This window comes from Dreissena polymorpha, chromosome 4 (assembly GCF_020536995.1).
Source record: "Dreissena polymorpha isolate Duluth1 chromosome 4, UMN_Dpol_1.0, whole genome shotgun sequence".
Classification (NCBI taxonomy): domain Eukaryota; kingdom Metazoa; phylum Mollusca; class Bivalvia; order Myida; family Dreissenidae; genus Dreissena; species Dreissena polymorpha.
The window spans coordinates 67846341-67860128 of NC_068358.1; positions in this window are offsets into that span (position 1 = coordinate 67846341).

Sequence of the window (13788 nt, forward strand, 5' to 3'; positions counted from 1 at the left end):
TGTAACCACAATGTCGAAGCTTCTCTCAGACAGTAAAACAAGCAGTCGATGATACCTGCCACCCTTGATTCAAAGTGGTTGCGGAAGCACATTGGTATAACGTTTCTCAGCTCCTCCGGCGTCGGTGAGAATACTGCTGCTTACTAATATCACGAACAATGTTTCCAATTGAATCTGCGTGATATTGTGCTTGCCGATAAACCAAACCGAATCCTCAAATCATACTCGGATGCACTAAGGTTAAGTTGAAAAAATGTCACAATCAGCTGTTTGAGCTTATACAAAACAATTTAATTAGTTTCTATCAACACCGGTTCCACATGCTCGTACAAGGCCTTCAAAACTTCATTTGTTTTAAGTCCAGTATAATATTTCACATTTATGTCAATGTCTGCTAAGAGTGGCAAGCCAAAAGTCTGGGCTTCCAGTTGACTTCTAAGGGCAGCATTTTTACTTAAAAGCCTATGCAGTTTAAGCTAAATGAAACTGTACAAGTTCACGTCAACACCAGTCTATGATGTGCCTGTCTCAGGCTCCACTTTCTCTGTAAGTGGTAAGTGGTGTTGATCACGAAGTTCAGCATCGCTGCGGGAGCTGCGGTGTCCTTCTTTTCCGATATAACTTTCAATCTCTATATTGTGTCGGTGAAGGGGATTAAATAATAAGGACTCAACCCATGTTCACTGAAGATGAAGATTCCGGATTCAGCTGATGAAATGTGACCGTCTGAAAAATATGTAAGAACAACATTAAGTATCTGTATGACAAAAACTAATTTTGCTGGTTACTAGCACTGTATAATGTATGCAACTAAAATGTAAGTCATTGTCATAATGGCTCAAAATGTGTTGCATAATGTGACATGTGTTTATATTAACATTAACTATCTGGGTCAAAAGCCAAATCCGGCCACGTTAAAGATGATACCATGACAGGTGGGGTTTCATCAGGGTAACTCTCCCCTACACACACAAACACATCTTTGGAGTAAAACTAAATAATTAGAAACATTCAGTTAATTTATAATAATAAAATACTTTTACGAGTGCATTAGGGTAATGCTGTAGAAATCTTCGGACACTAGCCATTGTTAGAAAGATAATAAACTTACCGATACAATAGTCTGAGCACAACCGAAAATTGTAGTATCTGACTGGTTTAAGAGATCTGCCGATATTAGCAAGCCATGTTTCTCTTTCTAGGTCATCATAATGTCTTCTTGGTGAATAATTTTGTTTGTAGACTATTACATTTCGTGTTTATTTATTGATTTCACACGTAACCGGGTTCTATTTGTTCTGTCTATTAAGATGGCTGCACTCTTCTCGACGTCACGCGAATGCGCTCTATATACGTGCGTTACGTCCCATTTTTAATCCATTCTGGCAACTACGTGTGTCAATATTTTGGAAACGCCGTTCGGTCATTGAAACATGGGCAACTCTTTGTTACGAATTTCAATAATTTTTCAATTTCCATTTCGTCGTAGTTTTAGTTATCCGAACAAATCTGAAAAATGCTAATTTTTTAACTTTAACCCCAAATACTCCCCATGTCGATTTTTGCTAGAAATGACGCATATGGAATATATGCCAACGTTAAATTGCAGTGTAGTTCATTACGTGTGAAATTTCAGGAGTTTCAGAGCCGTTTTCATATTGGCTGCAACTAACGTTGGCAAGATAATTTGTATATGTCTGCTTTTAAACTATATAATAAATAGTTCAAAAACTGTGTGTTTTCAACGCCTTTTTAACGATGTTCTTATGGCAAGCCATTCTGATCACCGGCGTCTCTCGTCGTGCGACGTCCGTCGTGCTACATGAATCATAAACATTTAGCTCTAGAAGGTAATTTTTTTACACAAATATTTATGGAAAGTTTACCTTTACACTATCTAAGCCAGGTTGGAATCCAGGCAACAGTCTTTAAAAAAAAGTAAATTTAATGTAAAACCATGTGACAACCCTGGAGGACACATTTATGGCTTAACCTGGATGAATTTGGTAAAAACGTTAATCTTAACAACAATCTAGGTTCGAATCTTTGTCACGTGCTTCCAAAAACAAGATCACCACGTCAAATATTAGACAAGGGACAAAATTGTCACAAAACCAGGTTTTCATTGTGAAAAAAAATCTGATAAAGGGAGACAACTCAAACTGAACTTTTGAAATGAACAAACAAAATTAACCCCCTTTGTAAGTTTGTTTTAAAATAAATCTATTTTTAGTCGTGGCGACCTTGACATTGGAGATATTGACGTGATTCTTTCGTGCGACACACCGTCCCATGATGGTGAACAAATGTGCCAAATGATTTTAAAATCTCATAATGAATGACATAGTTATAGCCCAGACAAGCTCATTTATGGCTATTTGTTACATTTGAACTCAAAGTGTGACCTTGACCTTGGAGATATTGACGAAATTTTTTCGCACGACACACCGTCTAATGATGGTTAACAAATGTGCCAAATGATTTTAAAATCTCATAATGAACGACAAAGTTATGGCCCGGACAAGCTTGTTCCGCCCGCCCGCCAGCCCGCCAGCCAGCCCGCCAGCCAGCCAGCCCGCCAGCCCGCCAGCCCGCCCGCATTCGCCAATCTAATAACCAGTATTTTCCTTCGGAAAACCTGGTAAAAAACCATAAATAATCTTGACAATATCTACTTTGACTTTAAATCTGGGTCACAAGCGTCTAACAACTTGGTCACCAGATTGATTCTTTTAAAAACATTGTTACAACTCAAGATGACACATTATGATCAAATCTTGATGTAACTTGGTCAGAATGTTTATCTTGACACTATCTAGGAAGAGTTTAAATCTGGGTCAGATGGGACTGCAGTTAAAATCTTAGATAAACCTTGTATCCTCTCTCGAGGACAAACTTATGAATCAATCTGGATGACACGTCATATAAAGTTTATTTTGACAATATTTTGGCCGAGTTCAAATCTTGGCAACATCGGTCCAAAAACTTGGCCAACAGATCGCAGGTTAATTCAAACACAAACATAAGTTAAATTCCAGAGGCCTTATGACTAAATCTTGATCGTACTTGATCCGAAAGTTCATCTTGATGATACTTTACAAAACTGATCATTTTCAAGGTTTCCATCACTCAATTGGTCTTTAAGCTATAACATGTACGACTGAAAACGAATAATAATTATACATTTTACTTACGACGAGTAGCTATTTTTTGATATTTCGACACACGCTAAGGGACTACTAAATTTGTGTCTTACATAATTGTTCCAATGCCACCAGTTTCGCTAATGGTATGTATTTATTATAAATATCGAATTCTTCACACCGTTCAATCGCCTCCAGCGACGTTTGTGGATCATGCGACGGCTGAGATAGTGTGTACATTTCGTCGGAAAGCCAAGTGTAAGTATTTCCATATTCTTTATGAATCCTGTGAAATTAGAGTTTGACTGGGAGAGTGGTGATTTTTGACCACATTGTAACGGATTTCTTGAAAAGTAAGCAACTAGGAAGGTAGGGATTACGTTCACAAAGTCCTTCTTTCTTAGGCTCATAAAGAACGCACTCAAACCTGCTCAATCCAATACGTGAAATATAAAGAATATGGAAAAACTTACACTCGGATTTCCGACGACATGTATACACTGTCTCAGCCGTCGCATGATCCGCAGTCAATGGAGGCGATTAAACAATGTGTTCTTGTTTAAAATAAATATATTGTTTTGTTTTATATTAAAGTTGGAGATGTAGATGGGGACATCGTAAAGTGCCGGTTGACGTCAACTGCGCTGAATGAATGCGCTCAAGTTTGCAACGCAATTCCTGGCGCAACAATTAATGAGGTTACGTCGTTGTTAAAATATAAATACATACATCCTTTTTACATTAAAACACAACAAGAAGGTATGCTCTAACGTTTACTGAGCTTTTTATAATCTATATTTATACGCCTATCTTACTTAGACTCAGTGCTCCATTACCTACACGGCATCCACTATCGGTTACCACGCGGTGGCAGTCCAGATAGAAGACTTCAGAAGCCAGATCAGCACTATCCCTCTCAGCAGCATACCTATCCAGTTCTTGGTGCACGTGATTTCATGTACAAGCTGCACGTGTGACAGCGCCCCGGAGTTCGTCAGTCCAACACCCAAATCGGACGAATGTTACGCTATCAACGTGGGGGATCAGTTTGAAGTATCAATCAGAGCAAGGAGTTAATACATGTACGACGCTTGTTTTTGTTTAACACAAAAATCAATTATATGAGCTTGTTCTCATTTGGCAAACCTGTATACATAATGTTTAACACAAACGAAATAATCCTCTTGACTAAGGAACCTTCTTAAATTATTAGTTAATTAAAGGATAATCATCATTCCAAATCGGTAAAATAATTGCGCACGTGAAACGCTTTTTATGGATAATTTGGAAGATACGTGCATTAATAACACTGCGTTTTTAGTTCAAAAATCAATATTACAGCATAAGTGGCGCAGTGGTAGCGCACTTGGTTTTGCATCCATAGCGTCCTGGTTTGAACTCCGCGGAAGGCAATATTCTTTATTCAATTTTTGTTTTGCTTTGATAATAAGTTAAGACTATTAAAACGCTAAAGGTTTTTTTAGCAAAACATATATAATTTAATTGTTAAAAAATGCGAAAATCTATGCACACGTCCCGTTAAAAAGACAATTAAAACAAATATTATTCTTTCTACAGCCTGCGTAGTTTGACGACAAAACCGCTATCGGGATGAGACGGTCTACGGCAACGAATTCCTCTGACGGCACGTGGAACTTTATGTCTGTGAACATCACATGGGCGCCGGGTGCGTCTGACGGTGGACGGGGCCACAGTCTGTGCTTCTACGCAACTGACAACAACATTGGGTAAGGAGTAACTGCTACACCGAATAAAATATTACTTATTATATATTCTCAATATTCGTTGTTTTTGTGATTGATCTTAACGTTAAATAAAGCTGTGTATCTGATGTAGAATAAGCAGCGTTTCACAGTGCATCCGAATAGCTGTGTCCGGTAAGTTTGCATGGTGCCGTCTCGAGCAAAAAATGCATTTATGTATTGTATCATTTAATAATTTTGTAAAATACTAGTCATAGTGCAGTACGATTGAACTGGGAGTTGGTACTGATGTACTAGATATTAAGATAAATCGATCAACATGAATATACATTACTTGAATAGGACGCTTACAAGTAATGGTTGGAGCCATTTCAGCATTTTCCCGATCTAAGTCCAACCGTTGAAAAATATATGCGGTCTACCATCGAAAACGAAAAGGTTGATAATACACTAAATTGCCGGTGGCAGATTTGTGGACTTCAAATCAAGGCGAATACCTGTTTTATTACTCGATATTGTGTCATGATTGGACTTTTCGATTGCAGTACCAGGGCCCATTCCTCTACGAGTGGAACGCGTCGTGCTTACAAATCTGTGGGTTATTGTCATTGATAAGTCAGTAAGTTGATCGTTGGCTCAGAGCACTTTCTACTGAAGAAAAACTTTCCAGTAATTGGTTTGATTTTCGATTGCTAGTATGGGTATGACACAAAATGATTTATCTGTTTCAACTTTTAAGTTCAAAAGACCGCATCGGCTTTCATAGAGGTCTACCAGACATCGACTGGCACTTTGGTCGAGAGTGTTGATGTCGCGACATCCAGTGACATCATGTATGACTTAAACAGCAGACGTATCAACGTGACACTTAAGTACCCATACAATATAGACACAGACTACCACGTGATTATGCCACCAGGTAAGCATCAATTCATTTCTGGAAAATAATAGTAAACATTCATCAATTCACGTCTCAGCAGCACACATCGCATTTTTGTCCGTTGTTGTTTCTCTGTTGTTGTTTTGTTACAATCTCATGCAACCAACAAACGCCTAAACTTGAATAAAAAGTATTGTGATTTTTTTTTCTTCTTAATCAGAAGGCAAACTTTGTTTGATCTCACTATTTGCAGAAGGTAATTTCAAAACGTTTTGGCACTAATTGCTCTTTTTATCACTTGCTTGTGTGTTTGTGTGTAGGGGGGGAGAGACATATAGATTTGATTTGTCCGTCCATTAACTTGATTTGCCGTCGGTCGGATTTGTGTTTGGTTTAACTTAAAAAGTATAACTGCTAGAGGGAAGAAAACAATGTATATTAATGGTCCTTTTCTAGCCAAAAAAATCCGTATTTCAAAATGTGCGTCGTATTACTTCCAGTGCGATAACTTTTACAAACGTATGCACCAGTGCACCTCTAAATATTGAATCATTTTTTATACCTAAGTATGTTTTTTGTGTACGTACGTTAAACGTAAATTTAAATTATTGCTGCTACATTGATGAAACGCAAAACCAAGATTAATCGCCAAGTCAATTAGTGCACCTTTGTATCTTGGATATAGAAAATATCATATTAGTATCTTAGAGTTCTTTATCCGTCGAGTCGAGCCGTGTAGGTCTTTGTGAGAAGCGTCAGAAAAATTCAAGTACAAGAACAAGAAAAAATCGCTATTTACCTCGATTAAAATTTAATCAGCAATTAAAATGTAGCACACTCAAGTAGAATACATACGGTTTTGTTCAAACGAAAATTATTGTTTTACCAAAGCAACAGGCGCTAAACAAAGATGGTTGCCTTTTTTTCAACGTACATAATGTGAACCCCTACGTAAAGCATGATATAACATATTATAGCATTTATCCCCACAGATATTGTTAATTTTAGGAGTTAAACAACTCTTCTTTAATTGTTCGTTTGATACACTTTTTATAAACAACTCATGCTCTACTGGTCTGAGCTGGCTAGTCTATGTGGATAGAATTTCTTTGTTCAAGTAACAAAGGAACGACCTATTCATTAAAATTAACCTTTAAAATAACAATTTCCGTCAAAACTAAAAGAAAAAAAACTTAACACTCTTTTAATTCACGGAAGTTGCATAAGAAAGTTACATACTGCATATGTAGTTAATAAACACACTTTGTAGCATACTATAAGTTTAAGAATAATGATGAGATCCTTGCATCTTATTGATCATAAAACTTAAAAACAGTATTTTAACAGAACATAAAATTCATAATAAAAATTATACTATAAAAAGCTATAAAGACTCTAAAAACTGTTTTTTGATGGCACCCTTGAAATTGTTTGGATTAGGTACATCCCTGATGTTTTGAGGAAGATTGTTCCATAAACAGATACCATTATATGTAAATGTTCTAGAACCAAAACTTCCTACTCTTGGTTTGGAAAAACGACCAGAGTCTTCAAATGTAAAATTTTCAGCAAAATTATCAGATTCTGGCTGAGCTACCATATTAGACCTAGTACAACGATTATGTACGCCAGACACTGGCTTAAAATTCTCACCCATATACTCTGGTGCAAGGCCATTTTTAATCTTATGTACATGACAAAGTATGATCTGTTATACTCGTTTTGAAACAGGCAGCCAACCTTAATGTGAAAACTGTTCTTGACCAACATGTGATCTGTTATCCATATTCAGAACAAACCCAATCATCTTGTTTTGTGTAGTTTGAAGCCTATTTTTAAGTGACTGAATAAGACCAGGGTACCAAAAAGAGCAGGCATAGTCAAAGTGGCACTGTATAAGAGACATGATAAGGAGTTTTCTGTTGTGCAATGTTAAGAACTTACGATTTCTGTATAGGAACTTTAACCTTGAGTTTGCCTTTGTAATAATTGACCTAGCAATGGTTTTACCAGACAGGAACTGGTCCAATATAGCACCTAGGTACTTAACAGAACTTGATGGAGTAATTGACAAACCATTGCAAGATACATTTAACTGAGGATTTGACCTTAGTTTGGGCTTTGAGCCAAACAATATAGATTCTGTTTTACCAAGATGTAGGGAAAGTTTATTGTCCACTAACCACTCACTTATAAGTTCGAGATCGCTAGAAAGAATGGATTCAATTTCTGAAATGTGTTTACCAGCTACCAGGATGCCAGTATCATCAGCATAAAGTAAAATTTATTTCTTACCACAGCGGCCATATCATTCACATAAATTAAAAATGAAAGGGGACTTAAAATGGAGCCCTGAGGAACACCACATGAGATGGAGGCCTCGGAGGACTTAGTACCCGATAGGTCAACAACCTGATGGCGATCGGAGAGATAGGAGGTAAACCACCTGACTGCGTCACTATGGAGACCAATAGCTTCAAGTTTCATGATTAAAATACTATGATTGACGGTATCGAAGGCCTTCTGTAGGTCTAACAATATCATACCAACCATCTTACCTTCATCCATCTTAAAACGAATATAATCAGATATATGGGTAAGGCAGGTGTCTGTGGAGAAGCCACGCCTATATCCTGATTGATAGCTATACAGAAGCTTTTTGTCATTCAAGTAACCTTCAACTTGGTCATAAATTACTCTTTCAAGGATCTTTTAGATGATACTTAAGATCGAAACCGGTCTGTAGTTTTCAACCTCAGTCTTAACACTTTTCTTATAGAGGAGAATAACTCTCGCTGACTTGAGGTCATCAGGAACAGAACCCTGTATGATTGACAAGTTAACAATATGAGCAAGGGGACAAGATATGAAAGAAGCACTATCCCTAACAAATCTAGCAGGAATGCCATCCAAACCTGAGGCCTTATTAGCACTTAATTTATGTGTATGCTTTAAAATTGTATTTTCAGACACAATGGAAAATGAAAAACTGTTTGGCACAACACCTTTAGTAGCTTAGTAATTACTTACAAAATTCTTGCCATATTTATTAAAAGTTTTTGGAAGTTCTCAACAAGTATAAAAGCAACTGTTGTATAAAATGAGTTAAATTTTTCAGCTACTGTAAATTTGTCAAAGGAAATTTTCCATCAATCTGAAGCCCTATGCTACTTGACGAAGAGTTCCCTTTTTTAGTGGGAAGACCTAACTTCTTAAGTGTGTCCCAGAGAGATTTAGAATTGTTTTTATACTGTTCCAGTTTATCTGAAAAATAATGTTTCTTGGCCTTACAGATAAGTGACTGAGCTTTATTTCTCAACTCCTTAAAATTATTAAAACTTTCTTCCATTCTATTTATCTTATATACATGAAAAGCTTTGTCTCTTGCCTAGATACTATTCAAAATATCAGGAGTAATACAAGGCTGAGTGCGTTCTTTTACAGGTGCAATGCCATCAAGAACAGATAAAAATGTACTTTTAAAATTATCCCAAGCTACAGAGACATTGTCACTTAGTAAGACACTACTCCAGTCTGTAGATAAAAGACATTGTTCAAAGTTTTCTTTACTGTAGTTTTTCAATGATCTGGTGTGTACATTGTAATGTTTACCAATTGACATATTTAATTTCTTGCGTGTTTATAACGTCTAGCTGTAGGATAAAATATGTTTCGACCCTAGCGGAAACAATAATGGAATGTCAGAGAAAAAGTTTCTTGTGTGTCTCGTTTGTAAATAATTATATTTAACGGTATGTTTCAGGACTCGTAGAAGGTTACGTCAGCTGCGGAGCTCTGTCGGTTGCCATAAACAGCACATCGTTTTGGAAAATAGAATTAGGTATGAACAAAGTGTAATGATAAGTTAAACAGAACCGTACCCTTTTGTTTTTAATTTAACAAGATGATCAAATAATGTTTTTGTCGTATATATATATTTGTTTGATATTGTTCTTTCTTAAATAAAGTGTATCATATAATGAAAGGTGTTATACTGTTTTTGTGACAACAATAACTGTTTCAGACTGTGGACCGTTGACGCTTGGTAATGGGTCGGTGTTGGCACCAAACGGTACTGCAAACCCGGCAAGTATCATTTACGTGTGCAATCCTGGGTTTGATTTAATGAGGAACAATACCCGCACCTATCAGGCTAACAGAACATGGACTGGATATGATCCATTCTGTCAGATAACGGGTACCATTTATCAATTATTCGTCTCAAATGTTTCATAGAGATTGCTAAATTAAGCATTGTCATTAAAATTATAATACAGTTAAGTGATTTAAAAAAAATAGTTTTGATTCAGCAAAGACAATATGCAAATGAACCGGGATATTTTAACACATAGTCAATCTTTTTTTTCAAATAGTTTTTGTATATTTTAAATTGTGGTCCCTTTACAACGCCCTCTTACGACCATGCATCAACGACTTCCACTGTATACAATTCGACCGTCCTTTTCACCTGTGACACTGGTTACACTATGAACGGATCATCAACATTGTACTGTGACGCGTCGGGAACATGGTCTGACGTTGCACCAGTTTGCAATATTGTCAGTATGTGTTTCATGTTTTATGTTAGTCATTTATTTTGTAATACCCACATCGGAGTTCAGGTGAATATGCAAAGAATCATCAAATAAATTGCACGACATTTAATTCAGTGGTTGGCTAATATATACACAACATACGCTATTTAAAAGATTGTTTGTAAGTAAACAAAAATTGTACAACATATGAATGAACATTATTATAGCGACAGTAATTATTAAAGTTATTTTTCAGACTGTGGTGCGCCGGCTCAATTATTGGACGGCTTTGTGTCCACGCCAAACGGCACCACATTTATGGAGCAAGCTTACTATTCATGAAAACTAGGGTTAGACTTAATTGGCGAGAAATCTAGCATGTGTCAGATTAACGCCATGTGGACGTTGATCTCAACATCATGTGTACCGAAAGGTTGCAAAGTTTTTTTCCAACACCATCTGTTTTTTTTTGTTTGTTTATTTTTGCATAGGAACAACGGCTTGTTCCTTATTCTTAATAAATATATATTTACGTTTATGCTTTTTCCAGATTGTGGCCATATCAACAGCCTTGCAAATGGCAACATTCACATAAATGGCACAACCTTTGGCAATAATGTTTCGTACACGTGCACCTTTGTTACGCGCTGATTGGCGGCAGGTCACGAGTATGCCTTGCCAGCGGAAAGTGGAGTGGTAGCGATCCTGTCTGCACCTTTAAAGGTACCAATGTGGTCGCGCTTCTCTCTGACTTATTTTGTTCTCAAAGGCAAAGTGGACATATGTACGATAATAATATTATGTCGTTGAGTATATTTACAGATTGCGGCTCACTATCTGCACCGGCCCATGGCTCAGTGTTCGCTCCGGTGACGCTTTACGGATCCTACGCCGTGTACGAATGCGATCGCGGCTACCATATGGACGGTAACAGTACGAGAAAATGTGAAGCTGATGCACAGTGGACCTTGCCTATTCCGACATGTATATTTACAGGTTAAAAACTTAATTCCAAAGTGTCCTTCAAGTTACCTTTAAATTCGTGTCTTTCCAAGGACTAAATTCATCAGTTATGCGCTTCGATCACTTGTGTGAAAACAAAAGCACATGGTTGCGTAATCAAGTTGATTTTCCACAAATCTTTGGACCGACGACCGAAATGCGGGCTATATATATATATATATATATATATATATATATATATATATATATATATATATTTATATATATAAAGTTTTAAACTCACCGACTTGTTGGGACTACTGTAAATCCCACACCCGAATAGTTGGGTCTATGATCTATTTATATGGACGTACCTAAATATTGGGACAAGACCCAACACTAATACGACCCAGTAAAATTGTTTGTTTTAAATAAATCTGCAGGTTTCAATTTATGTACTGAGCGTACATTCTTAAACATAATTATTGGGTCGCAGTTTCACCTTTGGAAAGCCTTACCGTGTTTTTTGTATATTTGTATATAACAAATACGCTTGGCGCATGCTCAATGTCACAGGTGCTGGCTCAACATCGGGAACCCTCGGACAATTCCGCCATAACGGCGAACGTGTGTAACTCAGTGTGTTGGCCAATCGAAACACTGCGTCCATCTCCGGAGTCTCCGTAATGCACACAAAATGGCTGACGAAATGGATTATTAGAATAAAGTGTTTTTCATGCGACTAAAACTATTTAACATACGTTCGTTTGAAGTAATTTAGTGGATTATTGTGTTCTGGACAAGGTACGTACTAGTTTGACATGTTTTAGCGTCTTTTCTAAAGTAAATACGTGATGAACTTGTCTGAACCTTGGCCCATATGTCTTGATGAATTTCGATTTCGCGACAGAAAAACTACCAAATTACCAATCAAGAGACTCTCTAATTTAGGTGAATGTCGCACCACTGTTTATTTGTTGCTTTTAGTTTTTTAATTTAATTAAATAATAAATAAATCTGCAGGTTTCAATTTATGTACTGAGCGTACATTCTTAAACATAATTATTGGGTCGCAGTTTCACCTTTGGAAAGCCTTACCGTGTTTTTTGTATATTTGTATATAACAAATACGCTTGGCGCATGCTCAATGTCACAGGTGCTGGCTCAACATCGGGAACCCTCGGACAATTCCGCCATAACGGCGAACGTGTGTAACTCAGTGTGTTGGCCAATCGAAACACTGCGTCCATCTCCGGAGTCTCCGTAATGCACACAAAATGGCTGACGAAATGGATTATTAGAATAAAGTGTTTTTCATGCGACTAAAAATATTTAACATACGTTCGTTTGAAGTAATTTAGTGGATTATTGTGTTCTGGACAAGGTACGTACTAGTTTGACATGTTTTAGCGTCTTTTCTAAAGTAAATACGTGATGAACTTGTCTGAACCTTGGCCCATATGTCTTGATGAATTTCGATTTCGCGACAGAAAAACTACCAAATTACCAATCAAGAGACTCTCTAATTTAGGTGAATGTCGCACCACTGTTTATTTGTTGCTTTTAGTTTTTTAATTTAATTAAATATTTCGTCGGATCACCATTATTGTTTGCAGCTTCTCAAACCAAATGTTAAGTTTCTTGCACAAATTATTGTTTATATTAAACAAAAGTTTTCAATTGTCCCTGTTTTGCTAGGGTTGTCCTTAAGGTCATTGCAAGTTGTTGCGCTCATTTTCAAAAACATGTGTTTATGGTAGGTTCTTGTTGAGTCGTGGGTATAGAGATCGCATATCCCTTGATAGAAAGTTTGCATATGATGCAGTGGGTTACGGAAAATGTTTTGACACAGTAACTATCGTTTTGCTGATAAAAAAATGCGACAAAACAGGAAAATAGATTGTATTAAAAGTCATCAAATATTTCCTCTTTTATGTCTTGTTAATATAGTGTTCCTAAGTAACAAAACTCGTTTATTTACTAGTATTTTTCATACTGGTTCTACATACTACATCTGTTGACATTTTTCCAAAAGAAATTAACCTTCCCTGCAATGTCAGTTTTAAGTCTATTTATAGTATGCAAATCTTGAAATTGGCATAGCAGGATTCCCTCTGGGCTTTAAAAAGTTGTCGCCACTCACTTTCGCCAAATTCAAACAGTTGTTGCCACACTAGGGCTTCCTTGGGGTAATGAAGATCATATTATTGTAATACAAACACAAACTGAGCATTTTACAGTATGTTTAATAAATTGATTTAATAACGGTAGTATTAATATTAAATAACAACACGTTTGACAAGTCCATTCAATAAAGGCACATTCAAGTTGTAAGTCTTGTTGATTGACACCTTAGCAGCCTGCATATGTTGCCACAGTTTGGGTGCTTCAGCAGCCTTCTGGCAATCTGAAAATACAAAAATGGAAATATAATTTTAACACAATACTAATAGTTATCAATAAATGAATTAATTTGATCATCAGATGCATACAAATAATATACAATGTTTTCTAGCATATGACCTACTACATAGAGCCCATAACACAACACAGTCGAATAAAAT